The sequence below is a fragment of the Engystomops pustulosus genome, chromosome 7 (genome assembly GCF_040894005.1).
Source record: "Engystomops pustulosus chromosome 7, aEngPut4.maternal, whole genome shotgun sequence".
NCBI lineage: Eukaryota > Metazoa > Chordata > Amphibia > Anura > Leptodactylidae > Engystomops > Engystomops pustulosus.
The window spans coordinates 152,535,131-152,553,894 of NC_092417.1; the positions used below are offsets into that span (position 1 = coordinate 152,535,131).

The 18,764-nt window shown below is 44.1% G+C and overlaps 1 protein-coding gene across 1 annotated transcript in view; it reads right to left on the reverse strand.

Annotated features, from left to right (window-relative positions):
* Nucleotides 1-18,764, reverse strand: part of CHRM1 (cholinergic receptor muscarinic 1) — a 160,332-nt gene that overhangs the window by 141,391 nt on the left and 177 nt on the right. The gene's annotated exons all lie outside the window — the stretch shown is intronic.

Below are 18,764 nucleotides of genomic sequence, written 5' to 3' on the forward strand. Positions count from 1 at the left end.
TGAGGTGACAGACCCAAGCAGGGTTGAGAGGCTGGGTGAGACGGAGGAGAGTCCTATAGCAGAACAGGTTGGAAGAGGCAGTGGTGGGGCCAGACGGAGAGGCAGGGCCAGAGCAGGTGCATCAGCGCCAAATGTGTCACGTAGTGAAGCTCCCGTGGCGAGGGCTCCCGCGGCGAGGGCTAGATTTTCAGAAGTCTGGAGGTTCTTTAAGGAAACACCGGATGACCGACGGACTGTGGTGTGCAACCTTTGCCAAACCAGGATCAGCAGGGGTTCCACCACTACTAGCTTAACTACCACCAGTATGCGCAGGCATATGAATGCTAAACACCCGAATCAGTGGCACCAAGCCCGTTCACCTCCGGCCGTGCACACCACTGCTCCTTCCCCTGTGTCAGCTGATAGTCAGCCCCCTGCCCAGGACCCTGGCACAAAAACCCCATCGTCGCCTCCACGATCCTCCACAGCATCCACCAGCGTTCAGCTCTCCATACCCCAGACGCTGGAGAGGAAAAGAAAATATAGTGCAACCCACCCGCACGCCCAAGCCCTTAATGTCCACATCTCCAGGTTGCTTAGCCTGGAGATGCTGCCCTATAGGCTAGTAGAGACCGAGGCCTTTCGCAACCTCATGGCGGCGGCCGCCCCTCGGTATTCGGTCCCCAGCCGCCACTACTTTTCCCGATGTGCCGTCCCAGCCCTGCACCAGCACGTGTCAGACAACATCATCCGTGCCCTGACCAACGCCGTTTCTGACAAGGTCCACCTGACCACGGACACGTGGACGAGTGCTGCCGGGCAGGGCCACTATATATCGCTGACGGCACATTGGGTTAACTTGGTGGAGGCTCAAAGGCCTACTATGCCTCCTCCTCCTCCCACCCCTCCTCCACCTCCTCCTCCGAACTACCATCCGTGGGCATGGCGCCATCAGTCGCTAGCTCTAGGCACAGCAGCAGTGCCGTCGCTAAGCGACAGCAGGCGGTGCTCAAACTGCTGAGCCTAGGCGATAAAAGGCACACCGCCCAAGAACTATTACAGGGCATCACGGCGCAGACTGATCTGTGGCTGGCACCGCTGAACCTGAAGCCAGGCATGGTTGTGTGTGACAACGGCTGTAACCTGGTGGCGGCTCTGCAACTCGGCAGACTGACACATGTGCCATGCCTGGCCCATGTGTTAAATCTGATAGTTCAGCGTTTCCTCAAGACATACCCCAATCTGTCAGATTTGCTCACGAAGGTGCGCCGCATCTGTGCGCATTTCAGGAAGTCCAGCACAGATGCTGCCACTCTCAGGGCAGCGCAGCGCCGCCTCCAACTGCCCGCTCACCGACTGTTGTACGACGTGCCCACGAGGTGGAATTCAACATTAACCATGTTATCCAGAGTTTACCAGCAGCGCAGAGCGATTGTAGACTGCCAGATGTCAACTTCCACCAGAACTGGTAGTCAGGTCAGTCAGCTTCCTCAAGTCTACAATGAGGAGTGGACGTGGATGTCAGGTGCTGAGTAACTTTGAGGAGTCAACACAGATGGTCAGTGGCGATGCCGCCATCATCAGCCTCACCATCCCGCTGCTTGGCCTGTTGAAAAACTCTCTGATCAGCATGAAGTCGGAAGCTTTGCGCTCGTCACAAGAGACGGGGGAAGAAGATTCCCTTGTTGATAGCCAAAGCACCCTCAGGTCTGTTTCTCAGCGCATATCGGAGGAGGTGGAGGAGGATGAGGAGGAAGAGGAGGAGAATGTTGGCGAGACACAAGAGGGGAGCATTGCTCAGACCTTCACTGTTCAGCGTGTATGGGCAGAAGAAGAGGAGTTGGAGGAAATGGGCAGTCAGGCCAGTGAGGGGAGTGAATTCTTGCGCGTTGGGACTCTGGCGCATATGGCAGATTTCATGCTAGGCTGCCTATCCCGTGACCCTCGCGTTCAAAGAATTTATTCCAGCACCGATTACTGGGTATTCACTCTCCTGGACCCACGGTACAAGCAAAATCTTTCCACTCTCATCCCTGGAGAGGAAAGGAGTGTGAGAATGCATGAATACCAGCAGGCCCTGGTGCACAAGCTGAAACAGTATTTCCCTTCTGACAGCGCTAGCGGCAGAGTGCGTAGTTCTGCGGGACAAGTAGCGAGTGAGAGTAGGCGAGCAGGCAGCTTGTCCAGCACTGGCAAGGGTACGCTTTACAAGGCTTTTGCCAGCTTTATGTCACCCCAGCAAGACACTGTCACCTGTCCCCAGTCTCGGCAGAGTAGGGCTGATCTTTACAGAAAGATGGTGAGGGAGTACGTAGCTGACCATACCATCGTCCTAAATGATCACACAGCTCCCTACAACTACTGGGTTTCAAAGCTGGACATGTGGCACGAACTGGCGCTGTACGCCTTGGAGGTTCTTGCCTGCCCTGCCGCTAGCGTCTTGTCCGAGCGGGTTTTCAGTGCAGCTGGTGGCATCATCACCGATAAGCGTACACGCCTATCGACTGACAGCGCTGACAGGCTGACGCTTATTAAGATGAATAAAGCCTGGATTTCTCATAATTTCCAATCTCCACCAGGTGAAGGAAGCTCAACCTGAATAATTTATGCACTCCTCCTCCTCCTCATTTTCCTCCTTCTCCTCCTCTTTGTACACTAAAGCAGAGGAAACTGGCTATTTTTTGACAGGGCCCACTGGCTCTAGCTATAGTACTTTATGCATTTAATTTTTCTGGAGGGCCACCTACCCGGTCCTCTGTTTTAAACAATTTTTGGGAGTGCCACATACAGGCACTCAATCTATTCAATTTTTCTGGAGGGCCACCTACCTGCTCCTCTGGTTTGAAAACTTTTTTGGACTGCCACATACAGGCACTCAATCTATTTCATTTTTCTGAAGGGCCACCTACCTGCTCCTCTGGTTTGAAAACTTTTTTGGACTGCCACATACAGGCACTCAATCTATTTCATTTTTCTGGAGGGCCACCTACCTGCTCCTCTGGTTTGAAAACTTTTTTGGACTGCCACATACAGGCACTCAATCTATTTCATTTTTCTGGAGGGCCACCTACCTGCTCCTCTGGTTTGAAAACTTTTTTGGACTGCCACATACAGGCACTCAATCTATTCCATTTTTCTGGAGGGCCACCTACCTGCTCCTCTGGTTTGAAAACTTTTTTGGACTGCCACATACAGGCACTCAATCTATTTCATTTTTCTGGAGGGCCACCTACCTGCTCCTCTGGTTTGAAAACTTTTTTGGACTGCCACATACAGGCACTCAATCTATTCCATTTTTCTGGAGGGCCACCTACCTGCTTCTCTGGTTTGAAAACTTTTTTGGACTGCCACATACAGGCACTCAATCTATTCCATTTTTCTGGAGGGCCACCTACCTGCTCCTCTGGTTTGAAAACTTTTTTGGACTGCCACATACAGGCACTCAATCTATTTCATTTTTCTGGAGGGCCACCTACCTGCTCCTCTGGTTTGAAAACTTTTTTGGACTGCCACATACAGGCACTCAATCTATTCCATTTTTCTGGAGGGCCACCTACCTGCTCCTCTGGTTTGAAAACTTTTTTGGACTGCCACATACAGGCACTATCCAAATTAAATTGTCTCCATAGCAGCCTCCACACGTTGTCTCCATTGCTACCTCCAAAAGTCGTCCATATAGCTGCCTCCATACATCGTCCCCTTATCAAACGAGGTGTGTCAGGCAGAAATTTGGGTTGTTTTCATGGATTCCACATCAAAGTTGTTAACTTTGTCGCCACCCTGCTGTGTTATCCACAAAATATACTGGCAAACTTTTATGATTAACCGATATTATTTCAGCGCTTCTTGCGCATCTGTTTACATTCCCCTCACCCGCCATATCCCAAACTTATAAGAACGCTACTACACTTGATCTTATACAAAAGGTTCTTAGAAGTGCTGTTTGGGGAGTAGCCTAGAGACAGGGGCTTGGATTGGCGAAAGCTCGCCTGGCAGCGGAGCGCCAGCTCCATGCCAAGATCCAACTAACATAGTTTTAACTGCAGCACCTTTAATCTACTACTAGTTCACTGCCTCCATACATGGTCCCCTTATCAAACGAGCTGTGTCAGGCAGAATTTTGGGTTGTTTTCATGGCTTCCACATCAAACTTGTTAACTTTGTCGCCACCCTGCTGTGTAATCCCCAAAATATACTGGCAAACTTTTATCATTTACCGATATTATTTCAGCGCTTCTTGCGCATCTGTTTACATTCCCCTCACCCGCCATATCCCAAACTTATAAGAACGCTACTACACTTGATCTTATACAAAAGGTTCTTAGAAGTGCTGTTTGGGGAGTAGCCTAGAGACAGGGGCTTGGATTGGCGAAAGCTCGCCTGGCAGCGGAGCGCCAGCTCCATGCCAAGATCCAACTAACATAGTTTTAACTGCAGCACCTTTAATCTACTACTAGTTCACTGCCTCCATACATGGTCCCCTTTTCAAACGAGCTGTGTCAGGCAGAATTTTGGGTTGTTTTCATGGCTTCCATGTTAACTTTGTCGCCACCCTGCTGTGTAATCCACAAAATATACTGGCAAACTTTTATCATGTACCGATATTATTTGAGCGCTTCTTGCTCACCTCCTTTGGTTCCTCTCTGCCACCCATTGGTTTGAAGCCTGAGTCCATTTAGGGTATGTCGCCATGCCACTCTCTAGCCTGCTGCCGCTGCCTCTGCATGCCGTCCCCTATAGTGTCAGGGTCAATTATTGGATGTTTTAGATGCTATCTAGCTTCATTCTGTCACTCTGTCATGGCCATGCTGTTGCCCATAATTTTGGCATAATGGTGCGATTAAGCAGCCTCAGAGGCATCCATGCATGCTGCCCCTGCTGTTTCCTGTCCATTTCCGTGGTGTTTCCATCCTTTTCTGAGGTTCCCAGGTGTTCCAAGCTTCCCTGTGCAGAGCCTTGGTCCCCTTGAAAAATGCTCGAGTCTCCCATTGACTTCAATGGGGCTCGTTATTCGAGACGAGCACTCGAGCATCGGGAAAAGTTCGTCTTGAATAACGAATACCCGAGCATTTTAGTGCTCGCTCATCTCTAATCACGAGGAAAGAAAATTACTAGCAATACTGAAGCATCATCTAAAGACATCAGCCTGGAAGTTAAAGCATGGGTCTTCCAAATAGACATTGAGCCAAAGCTACTGCTCACTACAAAGTGACTTTAAGGGGTATTCCCCTCAAGACGGCTACAAACGTGGCTCAGTTACACCAGTTTTGTGGTACCAATACCAACTTTTGTGAGAGATCATAACTTGATGATCCACTGTATGACCCAAGTCATACATATTAAGGGCAATGCTACCAAATGCTAATGAAATGTATGTAAACTTTTGACTGTACAGAAAGTAATAAAAATTATCTCTCTCCTTATCCTTGCATTTGGGCAAATATAAATAATTTTGTTAATCCTAATTAAACTGAAACTGGAAAGATTTATTCATATTTCCTTTCAGATATTGGAAAAACATGCACAGGTATCTTTCTATACGGTATTAATAAATTTCTAATTTTAATCTACTGACTTTAGTAAACCGTAAAGGGGTTTTCCAATTCCACAGGGTAGAATCCTTTTTGGTTCCTGCAACTGCAGCATTCCAATGCGTTCTCAATATCTGCTGTTTTCGACTTCATCCCAACACATATAAAAAACCTATAAACCAACCAATGACTGCAATGGGTTACCAATGAGTAGTCAATTCCTGCTGTTTGAGAGGCAGTATAAAAGGCTCCTTCACCCAGAGCCCAGGCTCTGTCCATAGATTCCACCAAGATATATTAATTATATTGTTATATATAGATGATACGTCCTTCCAGGAGATGCACATGTGCTAAATACATGGACAGTGGGCCCTAAGGATCCTCGTAGTGAACAGTTTGGCCACAAGAGACAGTAAGGGGATCACTAAAGTCAGGGCCAACTTCAGGTTTCAGTAGACCCCTGCGTGACAGATCCTCAGTAGGTCCCTCTGCAGTAAACTCACATGGTGGTATTAAAAATTCAGAAACTCTTGTTCCCTAATTTATCACCCAAAACAGCCCCTCATGCTTATTTTATATACAGACCCCTCATGATTAGCTTTTATAAAGTCCCCTCACCCCCTATGGATTCATTAGATACAGCCTTATGTGGGCCCCCCAGGAGCTCTGGGCCCTGGCAGTTGCCCAGGTATACTCAGTGCTGGTGCCAGCCCTGATTGAAGTGCAAAAGGCAAATGTCTCCATTCAGACAACCTCTGTGACAATGTCCACATCTTTCCTTGCAGGTAATGGCAATTGCAAACATGGACAGAAAAACGTGGATCTCCAGCTTGACCAAATTGGAATATAATGTAGAAGATAATATTCAAAATGGTTATTGGGTAATTGCAAACCTACTTACTTTCATCCAGATCCTCATCTCCTATGTTCATCCTTATAGTATTTCATAAATAAATCGAAAAAAAATGATTTCATAAAACAGAGTCAGAGACGCTGACCGTCTCTGTTTAGTTAAAAACACTAACAAAAAGAACCTGCATATAGTACCTGTACTTTTAGGATCCCATGAAACTCAGTGAGGCTGAATCATCCTATATAAATTAGGAATAACTATAATCTGCATAGAAATGCCTTGGAGCCAAGTTTCCAGATTTGGGCCCTGGATAGGCACATTTAACATTGTGAAGATTTTTTATTCTATACTCTTCGAAAAGTTTGACAAATGTGACACATAAGGAGGTGAACCACATACTTACCCCTGTTAAGGTAAGTTTTCACATTCAAGTTTTTGGCTGAACTTCAGAACTTAAAGAAGACTCCCAAAAGGAGCGGCGACATCTGTCATTTATATGTTCTTTTCTATTATGACCCTCCACCTAATCGTGGAGACCCAGCCTCTGTCTTATTTAACCAACTTGGTGTGTGGAGTGGTGTGGACAATAGGCAGATGTGGATAATGGACATATGTGAACAATAGGCAGATGTGGATAGCGGATGGGTGTTTTACAGAGGACAGGTGAGGATAATGGATGGGTATGGACAGAAGACAGGCGAGGACAATGGATGGGTATGGACAGAAGACAGGTGAGGATAGTGGATGGGTATGGACAGAAGACAGGTGAGGATAGTGGATGGGTATGGACAGAAGACAGGTGAGGATAGTGGATGGGTATGGACAGAAAACAGGTGAGGATAGTGGATGGGTATGGACAGAAGACAGGTGAGGATAGTGGATGGGTATGGACAGAAGACAGGTGAGGATAGTGGATGGGTATGGACAGAAGACCGGTGAGGATAGTGGATGGGTATGGACAGAAAACAGGTGAGGATAGTGGATGGGTATGGACAGAAGACAGGTGAGGATAGTGGATGGGTATGGACAGAAGACAGGTGAGGATAGTGGATGGGTATGGACAGAAGACCGGTGAGGATAGTGAATGGGTATGGATAGAAGACAGGTGAGGATAGTGGATGGGTATGGACAAAAGACAGGTGAGGATAGTGGATGGGTATGGACAGAAGACAGGTGAGGATAGTGGATGGGTATGGACAGAAGACCGGTGAGGATAGTGGATGGGTATGGACAGAAGACCGGTGAGGATAGTGGATGGGTATGGACAGAAGACAGGTGAGGATAGTGGATGGGTATGGACAGAAGACAGGTGAGGACAGTGGATGGGTATGGACAGAAGTCAGGTGAGGACAGTGGATGGGTATGGACAGAAGACAGGTGAGGATAGTGGATGGGTATGGACAAAAGACAGGTGAGGATAGTGGATGGGTATGGACAGAAGACAGGTGAGGATAGTGGATGGGTATGGACAGAAGACCGGTGAGGATAGTGGATGGGTATGGACAGAAGACCGGTGAGGACAGTGGATGGGTATGGACAGAAGACAGGTGAGGATAGTGGATGGGTATGGACAGAAGACAGGTGAGGATAGTGGATGGGTATGGACAGAAAACAGGTGAGGATAATGGATGGGTATGGACAGAAAACAGGTGAGGACAGTGGATGGGTATGGACAGAAGACAGGTGAGGACAGTGGATGGGTATGGACAGAAGACAGGCAGTGGAGAGGTAAGAACTGTGGTTAGGTTTGGACAGTGCACATATGTGGACAGGTATAAGCAGTGGGCAGTGGATAAGTTTGGACAATATAGAGGTGTGGACAGTGGATAGATGTTGACAGTAGACAGTAGGACAGCTATGGACAGTGTACACGTGTGGACAGTGAACAGACGGTATGGGCAGAAGACGGGTATGGACAAGTATGGACAATGGGCAGGTGTGTACAATAGACAGATATGGACAGTGGAGAGATGGACTGTATTGGGGTTTGGACAGTGCAAACACATAAGAAGGTATGGACAGTGGATAGGTGTGGGAAGTTTAGTTATGTGGACCGTAGATATGTGTGCACACTACAGACTTGTGGACAGTGGATAGATGCTGACAGTAGGACAGCTATGGACAGTGGACAGTTGTGTACAGTGGACAGGTATGGGCATAAGACACATGTAGACAGGTGAGGAAGGTGGTAAGGTGTGGACAGAAGACAGGTGTGTACACTGGACAGATGTTGACAGTGGACAGCTATGGATAGAATTAAGGTGTGGGAAGTAGACAGGGGTGGACAGGGGTGGGCAGTGGACAGGTATGGACAATGGACAAATGTTGACAGTAGGAAAGATTTGCTAATTATTACATTTTTCCCCTTCTCCTATATGACCCCTGTCATATCTGTCCTACACATGGCTTTATATATACAATCCATCACAAAGATAGATAAAAGTGCTTATAATAGAAACCAAAATATACATATACACCAGAGGTCCCCTAATACCATACATACATATGAACCATATATACATACCCTATGAATGTAAACTATTGAATGCATAGCAATTTATCAATTCACTTTTCCTCCCGGCATCTCTAGGCAAATGTTTTGGTGTAGATACCGTACTGTTAATACAAAGCCTTGTAGTTCAGGCTTATGTTAACATTGCATCTTCTTGTTCCTTCCCCAGGCGGGGTGGGTGCTTGCCCCCTGCATTCCTAGGTACTGGCAGGGCTCATATGTACCTTAGCAGCAAATAGGGTCAAGTATGTTCAGTATCGCACATTGTTTATGGAATCAAATCCCAGCAATGACACATTGTAACCAAGCCAGCACAACTCCACTCAACAGTACAACAATCTGTACTAATCCCTAGTTCATTTCTCACAATACACAGTGATTGCACCTCCTGCAAATGCTACAAGACTCATGAGCCAACACCATGGTGCACATCAAACAGGGACCGGTGGGGATAATCCACTTTAAGTACAAAAATTGTTCAGGATGGAAGGGGTCACAGCAAATTATCAATGTAATACCTACCTGTCTATACTGTTACCGATGGGTCAGTCTGTACTCTCCGTGGCACCGTATAGTAATGACATAGTAATGGTATGTACATACAAGCAGTAAATAGTTCTGCCAACTCAGTAGAAAAGAATTTGGAGCTGACATAAGATGACATCAATGTAGATACCGTAACTCCAAGGCTGCACTTCTTGGATTGGATTTTAAGGTGGTCATCTTTCTTTAAAATCAACCCCAAAAATACCCCTTGTCTTCATTGAAAGTTAAGTCTGAGCCTTGGCGCTTTCTATTGCAGTTTTGTGCTCAAATTTGACTCCTATGATAGGGTTTTGTACAATTAGTGTCAAACTGGCCCACCAGAAGATCCTTTGGTGGGCCCAGACTCTAACCTAATAGTAGACCCCAGAGATCAATCAGAAGACAACCCAATTTGGCGGCCACTGGTGTCTATTTCATTAGGTTTGGTAAGGGTGGTCTCCCAATAAAATAATGGGCTCAAGGAGCCTCAGTCTGACACTGTGTACAATGTTCAATATTCTACTCACTTTTTAGCAATCATCTTTTTATCATCACGGTCAAGATTACACCTCTATTATAATACCCAACGTTCACAATGGGCGACATCTCATCTACTCGGCCTTCTCTACAGGTTACAAAACAAGTCTAGAAAAGTCTGCCAAAAATATCGGTGAACATCTCCAGACTATTGTTTCTATGGTTCATGGGGGTTGAACCATATGCAGATCTCGATTTGCTATTATGACTAGCAAATGGCCATCCCCATTTTATTTTACAGGAAATAATGAGAAAATTAAAACAGATTATTACTATGATAATAATAATAATAAATTATTATCTAGTTTTAAATAATAAAGAAATCCAGGAAATAATTTCATTGTATCGCTGAAAAAAGAAAGAAGTCCAACTGATAAATTGTACAATGTTGAATGAGGAGAAGGCAAAAAAAAAATACTCTACATGGCAGATGCCAATTGGCTCAAATTAGGGAAAATTCCTTCCCGACCCCATATGTCAGTGAGAATAACTGTCTGGATCAACATCAAATTAACAAAATGCTTTGTTCCCATAACCTTTGATATTTTGCTCTCTAGAAAGGCATCCAGGCCTGTCTTGAACATGTACAAAGTATCCGCCATAACAACCTCCTGCAACAGAGAGTTCCACAGTCTCACTGCTCTTACACTTGGACATTTTATGTTAAGTTTTTGTGATTGTTGTGGAGGGCAGTATATTAGGTAAGTTGCCAATATACAACTATTAAAAGGGCAGAAATGTCCTTTAATTCATCAGCTGTCATTCCTGTCCATAAGGAGGAGAGTCATGGGATCCTTGCTGTCCTTCACCTATCTACCTTCCAGGACCTTATGTTAGTATTCATGAATGCCATCTTGAGGTCCTGGAAGGGAGATTGGTCATGGACATTAGCGATCACATGGACATTGACCCTACTTCTCCTGCTATTTTATGAGATGACAGGCTGATATTTTAAGAATGACAGGCTGATGAGGTAATGGACATTTCTGAAACATAAGGTTTCACTTTACATTTCAGGAAAGTGTTGCAGAACTTTTAATAGATGTTTATAGGTGACTTACCTAATATCCAGCCCCCCAAAGGAAAGTGGCCTGTTTATGGCAATGGAAGAAAGATTACCTTTAATATAGAGAGATCTATGGACACCTTGAGACAGGACAGACTTCTTCAATACATGGCAGCATGAAAAAAAGGCAGAATATGGACATGGAAAAGCTTGGTAAGGTTGGCCTGTTTGACTGTCGAATAAATTTATAATCCGACTCCTTGAATCCAAGTTGTGCTGATGTAGACTATGCAATGCAGACTCTCAGCCGGATCTTTGGTGATTTTCTGGATAGTTACAAGCTGGCCATACTCCAGCTTCACACATTATAGTAGTCAATTTGTTCAGTGGCCTCTGACTATACCAACGCATAAGAAGCCAATGTGTAATCTGGGGGTGTCACATAATTAATTAGCAAGTGACAACAAAATGATGGCGCTCTGATGCCAGCAACCACCATGTGACCAGTCAGTGCTCATTACATCCATGCGCTCATTAATCCCTGCCAGAAACTCACAACTAGGCTGCGGCAGAATTCCTGCGCCTGATATTTGGTGATACAGAGACAGGAGCTGTAGACATGAGAGGAGGTGAGGAGGTATAACAATAAATACACATGAATGCATCATATTCATCCATATATTTAGGCCAGTCCTTGAGCAGAGAAATATATACAAATATAAGATGTTCGGAGCAAACATAAAAATTCTACTCAACTTCGTCTACTCAATTCAACGAGACCAACCCAGATGGTATTGGTGAACTTGGATGAGGTACCAAGTTTTCCGCTGCAGAATGTACCGGAATGACCTAGTAATGACCAGAGCTGAGCAGTTTTGACACGATAGTACAGCCTCAAAACACTTGGTAACTGCCCTTCAAGTAGGTACTAAAAATTTGACTACTACCAGGTACTTTCTGGTACTATTTTGTTGTGGTAAACTGGCAAAAGTGCTTCAAACTGACTGAACTAACGGTACCATCCCCTGGAAATACATATTCTACCCTTGGGGAAAGAATGTTTTAGGTTTCGTTCATCTGTATTGTTTAGATCCATAGTTCCTCTCCATCATAGGAGCAGTGCTGGAGCTGACATTATTGATGGAATTTATATTGAGGACCATTAATGAAGCCTCCAAAGCAGCAAAAATATATAAGAACTGAGAAGAAACTTCATAAAACATATTGGGGGTCATTTACTAAGGGCCTGATTCGCATTTTCCCGACGTGTTACCCGAACATTTCCGATTTGCGCCGATTTTTCCTGAATTGCCCCAGGATTTTGGCACACGCGATCGGATTGTGGCGCATCGGCGCTGGCATGCACGCCACAGAGACGGATTCGGAAAAACCGCCGCATTTAAAAAAAAAAGTGTTGCGGGACTCGCGCTTACCTTCACTTGGTCCGGCTTGGTGAAGATCAGTGCATTCCGTGGAACTTCAGCGCAGCAGCGCCACCTGGTGGACGTCGGAGGAACTACCATAGTGAATCCCAGCCGGACCCGAATCCACCGCAGAGAACGCGCCGCTGGATCGCGAATGGACCGGGTAAGTAAATCTCCCCCATTGTTTGTGATGAGTTCTCATAGCTGATTCTTCAAAGGAGATCCAAAATTACCATCTAAGGCCAGAGTAACTAATTTCCAGGACAATGCCGATCAGATAGATGGTTCAACTTTTTAATCTACTTCCTAGTTCTGCTTATGACCAGTACCCTGGGATGACCCCAGCAGGAAAACACCTTCCGAAACGTCTTTTTTGGATCCTAAACACCTCATTGAGTGATCCATAGTTTCTACACTGGCTCAATGGGAAATAGGGCCCAATGTCTCTCTAAACTATGCTGCCCTCTAACATTGCCCCTGGGCCCAGTTACTCCCTAATTATTGTCCTGTTACAGCCCTACCATGGAAATTACATTAGGTGTTGCCCTCTCTGTTCTTTTTACCATAGCAATTATTTTAATTCCGTGTCTGGAAAATTAAAGGTACTCTGTCAATTCCCTGGTCACATAGAAACGAAACATTCGGACTTGTAGGTGGAGCGTCCTGCATTATTGTCTGTCTCATGCATCTAGAGAAATCTTACTTTTGGTGGAGATACAGGCAGGTAAAGACATAGGGGGAGATTTATTATACGCCATATCTTAAAGGACATCTTCCACCAGGATCAAGAATTGTAAACCAAGCACACCGACGTACTGGTGTGTACCCCCTCTGACAGGATCTGCAAATGATCCCGGGGGGCTCCAGGCTGCATTAAAACCTATGATGCCTCCTCTTTTTGTAAAAACAAGGGATTAAGAAGCTAAAAGAAGAGCAGATCCTGTCAGAGGGGGCACCAGTATGTCAGTGTTCTTGGTTTACAATCCTTCATGCTGGTGGTAGATGTCCTTTAAAGCCCCGCCACCGCTCCCATGGCAGTTACATTGTGAGGCTTAGACCACTTTTAAAAAGTATGCAGGAACGGAGCAAGAATGCCCCGTGTCAGCCCATGTGGCCACGTGGCGTGAAGGTGGTGTAGTCACTAGAATAGTGACATCACAAATGTTATTGTCAATATACCTAAAGTTAAGTACATACCTGTCAAATCTGGGACTACTTAATTTTGGGATGTGAGTTATTATGGTATCTGATAAAGTGCCTACACAGTTTATGGATGTGGTCTGGGGTCTGGTTTATTTTACATTTTGATTTGAGGTCATAATTATTTAACAATTTCACCTGGAATATGATTCATTTAACAATCTGAAGTGGGGTCAGTTTCTTTTAAAGAAAATCTACTACATGGATTCATTATTGTACACTAAGCACACGTACAGCCTGATGTGTGAACCCTGAAACAGGATTCACTCTCCCTTTATCTTCTAATGACCTTGCTTTAGAGAAAATTGTCTTTTAAAGCTATGCAAATGAGCCTCAGGGGCTTCTATTTACATCACAGAAGCCCCTTCTGGCTCCATTGCCTGGTAATCATGACATCACCGGCTTTCTAGCTAGGGAGGGGAGGGAGAAAGAGGGCAGTAACGCCGAACAGAGGTGAGCATAATTAGAAGACAATGGAGACTTCTGCGAGGCTCCATTTAATGATTTAAAAAGACTATTTTCTCCAAAATGAGGCCATTAGAAGATAAAGGAATAGTGGATCCTGTGTCAGTGAGTACATATCAGCATGTAAGTGTGCTTGGTGTAAAATACTGCATCCATGTGACACGTTTCCTTTAACAATCCAATCTGGGATTAGATTCCTTTAAAAAATTGATCTAGAGTCTAGTTTGAGGTCTGAATTAATTTTGGATTCTAATCTGGGTTATGATTTAATTTAGAGATATGGTCTGGGGTTTGGTTTGAGGTCTGAATTAATTTTGGAGTCTAATCTGGGTTATGACTCAATTTAGAGATATGGTCTGGGGTCTGATTTGAGGCCTGAATTCATTTTGGAGTCTAATCTGGGTTATGACTTAATGTAGAGATATGGTCTGGGGTCTGGTTTAAGGTTTGAATTAATTTTGGAGTCTAATCTGGGTTATAATTTAATTTAGAAATATGGTCTGGGGTCTGGTTTGAGGCCTGAATTCATTTTGGAGTCTAATCTTGGTTATAACTTAATTTAGAGATATGGTCTGGGGTCTGATTTGAGGCCTGAATTCATTTTGGAGTCTAATCTTGGTTATAACTTAATTTAGAGATATGGGGGCATATTTATCAGGACCTCTGCGCACCGCCACTGGCGCAGAGGCCCTGAAATAATCGCAAATGCTAGCTTATTGCTAGCTTTTGCGATTATTTTCCCCAATCCGCCACCTTCACGCCAGTGGGGCGTGAAGGGGCGTGAAGGGGCGTGAAGGGGGGGGCGCGGCCGGCCGAGCGGGGGGCGCGGCCGGACGGGAGTGGGCCGGCGCGGGGCGTTACTGTCCCCGCGCCTGCGCACTTGCTGCTGCCGGCGACTTTTCATACGTGAAAAGTCGCCGGTTGCGTTTTTTTCTACGCCAGGCCCTGCCTGGCGTAGGATAAACGCTGCGCAGCTGGCAGCCCGATACATGAAGAGGCAGAAGCCTCTTCATGTATCGGGCTGCGAATTTGCAGCGGCGGGGCTATCATACGCTGGCGCACGAGCGCCAGCGTATGATAAATATCCCCCATGGTCTGGGGTTTGGTTTGAGATCTGAATTCATTTTGGAGTCTAATCTGGATTATAATTTAATTTCGAGATATGGTCTGGTTTAAGGTTTGAATTAATTTTGGAATCTAATCTGGGTTGTAACTTAATTTAGAGATAAGGTCTGGGGTCCGATTTGAGGTCTGAATTCATTTTGTGGACTTATCTGGGGTATAAATTTATGTAGGGGTATGTACTGGGGTCTGGTCTGAGGTCTGAATTCATGTTGTGGTCTGGTCTTGGGTTTCAATTAAAGGGGTTTCCCACTGTATTGCTATTGATGATCATAAATAGGTCTTGAATATGAGCTGTGAACTGCTACACAGAGAAATAGAGTTCATTAAAATTCCCTTTAAAATTAATGTCTGATCTGGGGTCTGTTTCATTTCATCTGATTTGATCTACTAACATTGCTGCATTGTCATTGTCATAGTATTTCTGTGTTCCTTGATTATTTCGCGTACAAATAACTTGTTTTTAATCTCTTTCTTATATATTTAGGTTTCCACATAATATACATATTTCTTTCAGATAGAACCCAGTGTTTATAGGGATATGGAACCGCAACATAAATGGCAGGCATTCTGCATATATGCACAATCTTATACATCCAGTGTATTCTTATATTCCATAATAATATTTATTATTATTGTTTTATATTCACAATCTTATATGCCCAGTATGTTATTATATTCCTATTCAGTTGAAATTTCCTCCACTCCAGAAAATCCCATTATTTCTCCATAACACTGGAAATTTGTGTTGCCGTCTGCATCAACATCCTGACTCGGATTTAATTAACCCCATTCCCATAGAGGGAGCGATACCATAGCGCTGCGTAGTACGGAGCAGGCTCGGCACTTGGCGTCTTATTGTATGTATGTTTGAAGAACAATTTATTAATACCACATTAATAAGATTGTCTGTTTATGGATAACATCATTGTAAATGGGATTATGGCTTTATTGTGCATCTTTATGGCTCCCACCTGTGACTCATACGAAATTTAGTCCATCTCCGGAGAGAAGGGGGGTGTATTTTAATCTGCATCAAGGGACCCTATGCTTAACTGCTTGTGATTGCTGCCATGGCTATTGCTTTTTATAGTCAGTGTAAGGGGGATATTTGGTTTTCTCTATAAATGGAGGTTTCTCTCGGCTTCTCGTTGAAAGGGAACAGGTGGACGGCTTCAAGTAGCGAGAAGAAAATGTTGTAGTTGCAAACTGGAAAAAAATCAGCTGGAGGCATAAGTGCACCTGCTCTGACCCCATAGCACCCACATAATCTGCTGGCCGCCTCGCCTGCTTCCTCTGCCCTATCCCAACCCATGAACAGCTTGATATTATGCATGTCCTCCGCTACTCATGAACCTGCATTCCATGCCATAATTGTGTACGGATCTGTTCCCACTGCCGTGTTCGCTTTTTTTTATCACTTACACCCATTACATTCCTTTGCTCCCTGTGTTGCATCTAGAATTTTATACACTGATTTCCACACAATGACCATAATCTACCCCTCTGGAGACTTCACCATACAAGAATTACACTTAAAGGGAATATGTCACCAAATTTTACCCTAGTAAACTAGTAGCCCCCTTAAGATAGGGCATAAAATGTCCTTTCTAGAATTCCCTCTTTTATGTAAAATCTCACCCATTTACCTATAAAAGTCATGTGAAAATGAGAATAGAAAAGTCATATATATTTTGCAAGGGGAGTCACATCAGATTCCCCTTTTTTCTGTACTATAGCACCTAGAAACATGCAGCTAGTATCCTTTTAAAGATAAGAATCTCATCTTTGAAAACACATCAGGCTGGTAGTTCTTCGAGATACAGAAATGGAGAGTAAAGCAATTAAAGAGATAGAAAAAGAGATTGACAAAGACATAACTGGAAATGCAAACTGAAAAGAAAAGTTTCTTCATATTTCTTTGAGCTGCCTGTATCTTCAGTTCTGTATCACACAGAATCACAATCCTGATTCGATTTGAAAGTAAGTTTATAGCTGCTATGAATCTGATAAGGGTGTCTGATGTGACCCTTCTCTTCCCTGCAGCCTAAAAACTTGACTGATCTTAGGCAAAATATGACTCTTCTCTGACTATGGAGGGGATTTTTATAATTAAAGAAGTGAGATTTTACATAAAAATTTCAATAAATGACATTTCATACCCTAGGCTCATAGTTTAATGGAATAAAATAGAGCCCCTCTAACAACTAATTCAACAAGAATCACTCATTATAGTTGCTAGGGGCAATATTCCACTTTTTAGTTCAAAATTAGATTCCAAACTCTCGGAATAACTTTGACACCTCTAGAGAACGTGAATACACGAGTCAATATTTGTTTTTCAAAGATGGATGTGTACAGAAGTTTATGACTGTGGCACCAGGTGATATAAACAGGCAAAGTAAAATAGAAACCGAGTCCCTCCTTCATGATACAGAGGTAGCAGAGCGGAGTTTGTTGGATGTAGCAGTGCAAAGTCAGTGCAGCATCATACATGACTCATTTCTGGCGCAGTCCATTCATTTTTCATCAAGTCGTCAATAGTTTATGTTCTATTGCCCGGAGGGCATTCCCCTTACACCTGTACACCGCCCCGTGCCCAATCCTTCACTTATGGTAAAGATTAGCTCACACCCTAATAATCATGTAGCTATTACACCCCCTACTATGCACAGCTGTGCCGCAGCATCTTCATGTTCCCCTCCAGCACCCTCTCCTAGCGACCTACCACACCCATCTGTCACTGCTCTCAGCTCTTCCACCACTCCTTCACATCAGATATATAACCTATAAAAGTATACAAAGTAACAAGACTAACCACAGCTTCTATCTCTATGTATCCACTGTAATGGGCAGACTATTGCTCAGCTGTATGGGCTATACCTTCACAGATCACCTGCTCTTAATTCTTGACTCTTCTCTGAACAAAAAAACACTTTCTTTCTAGGTGAAAAAATTCTAAATAAATCTAAATAATACCCCTGATTGGCACATTTTGCCACCCTTAGGCAAATGCCTCAACCAGCCTTGTCCTATGTAGGATTAATAGGATTAATCCACCAATTGCCATTCTAAACTGGAAAAAATGCTACATTTTGCCCAATATTTTGTACTATGTATAGTATAGTTGCAATGTATGTATAAATGATATATAAAATGCCTATATAATTTTGCCATATTTTAGCACTAACCTATCATCCGAGATAATGTCATAGGTGTTGGAATGTGTCCCAGAAAATCACCTACATATGTTCCTACGTATGATCCATGTCACTAGTGCCAATGTTTTGTATGGGTATTGGTGTCCATCTATAGGAGGGAGGTTCTGATCCAAATGCAAACAAATTAGTTTAAAAAACTCTTTTTGTGATCCAACATATGATGATTAGGTATTTGTACTACTACGTGTAGGTATAAGTACTCCAACCTTATAGGGGTTATGATAAACTACAAAAATATAACTTGGTTACATATACGGTTGAAAAAAGACACATGTCTAACATCGATTTTGCCCCATTTATAATTGATCCTTTCTAACAAATGGGATTATCTAAGTCCTAAGGAACACAGACAACAATGTAATCCTAAGGGAAGAGGTTACAGGGCTCTC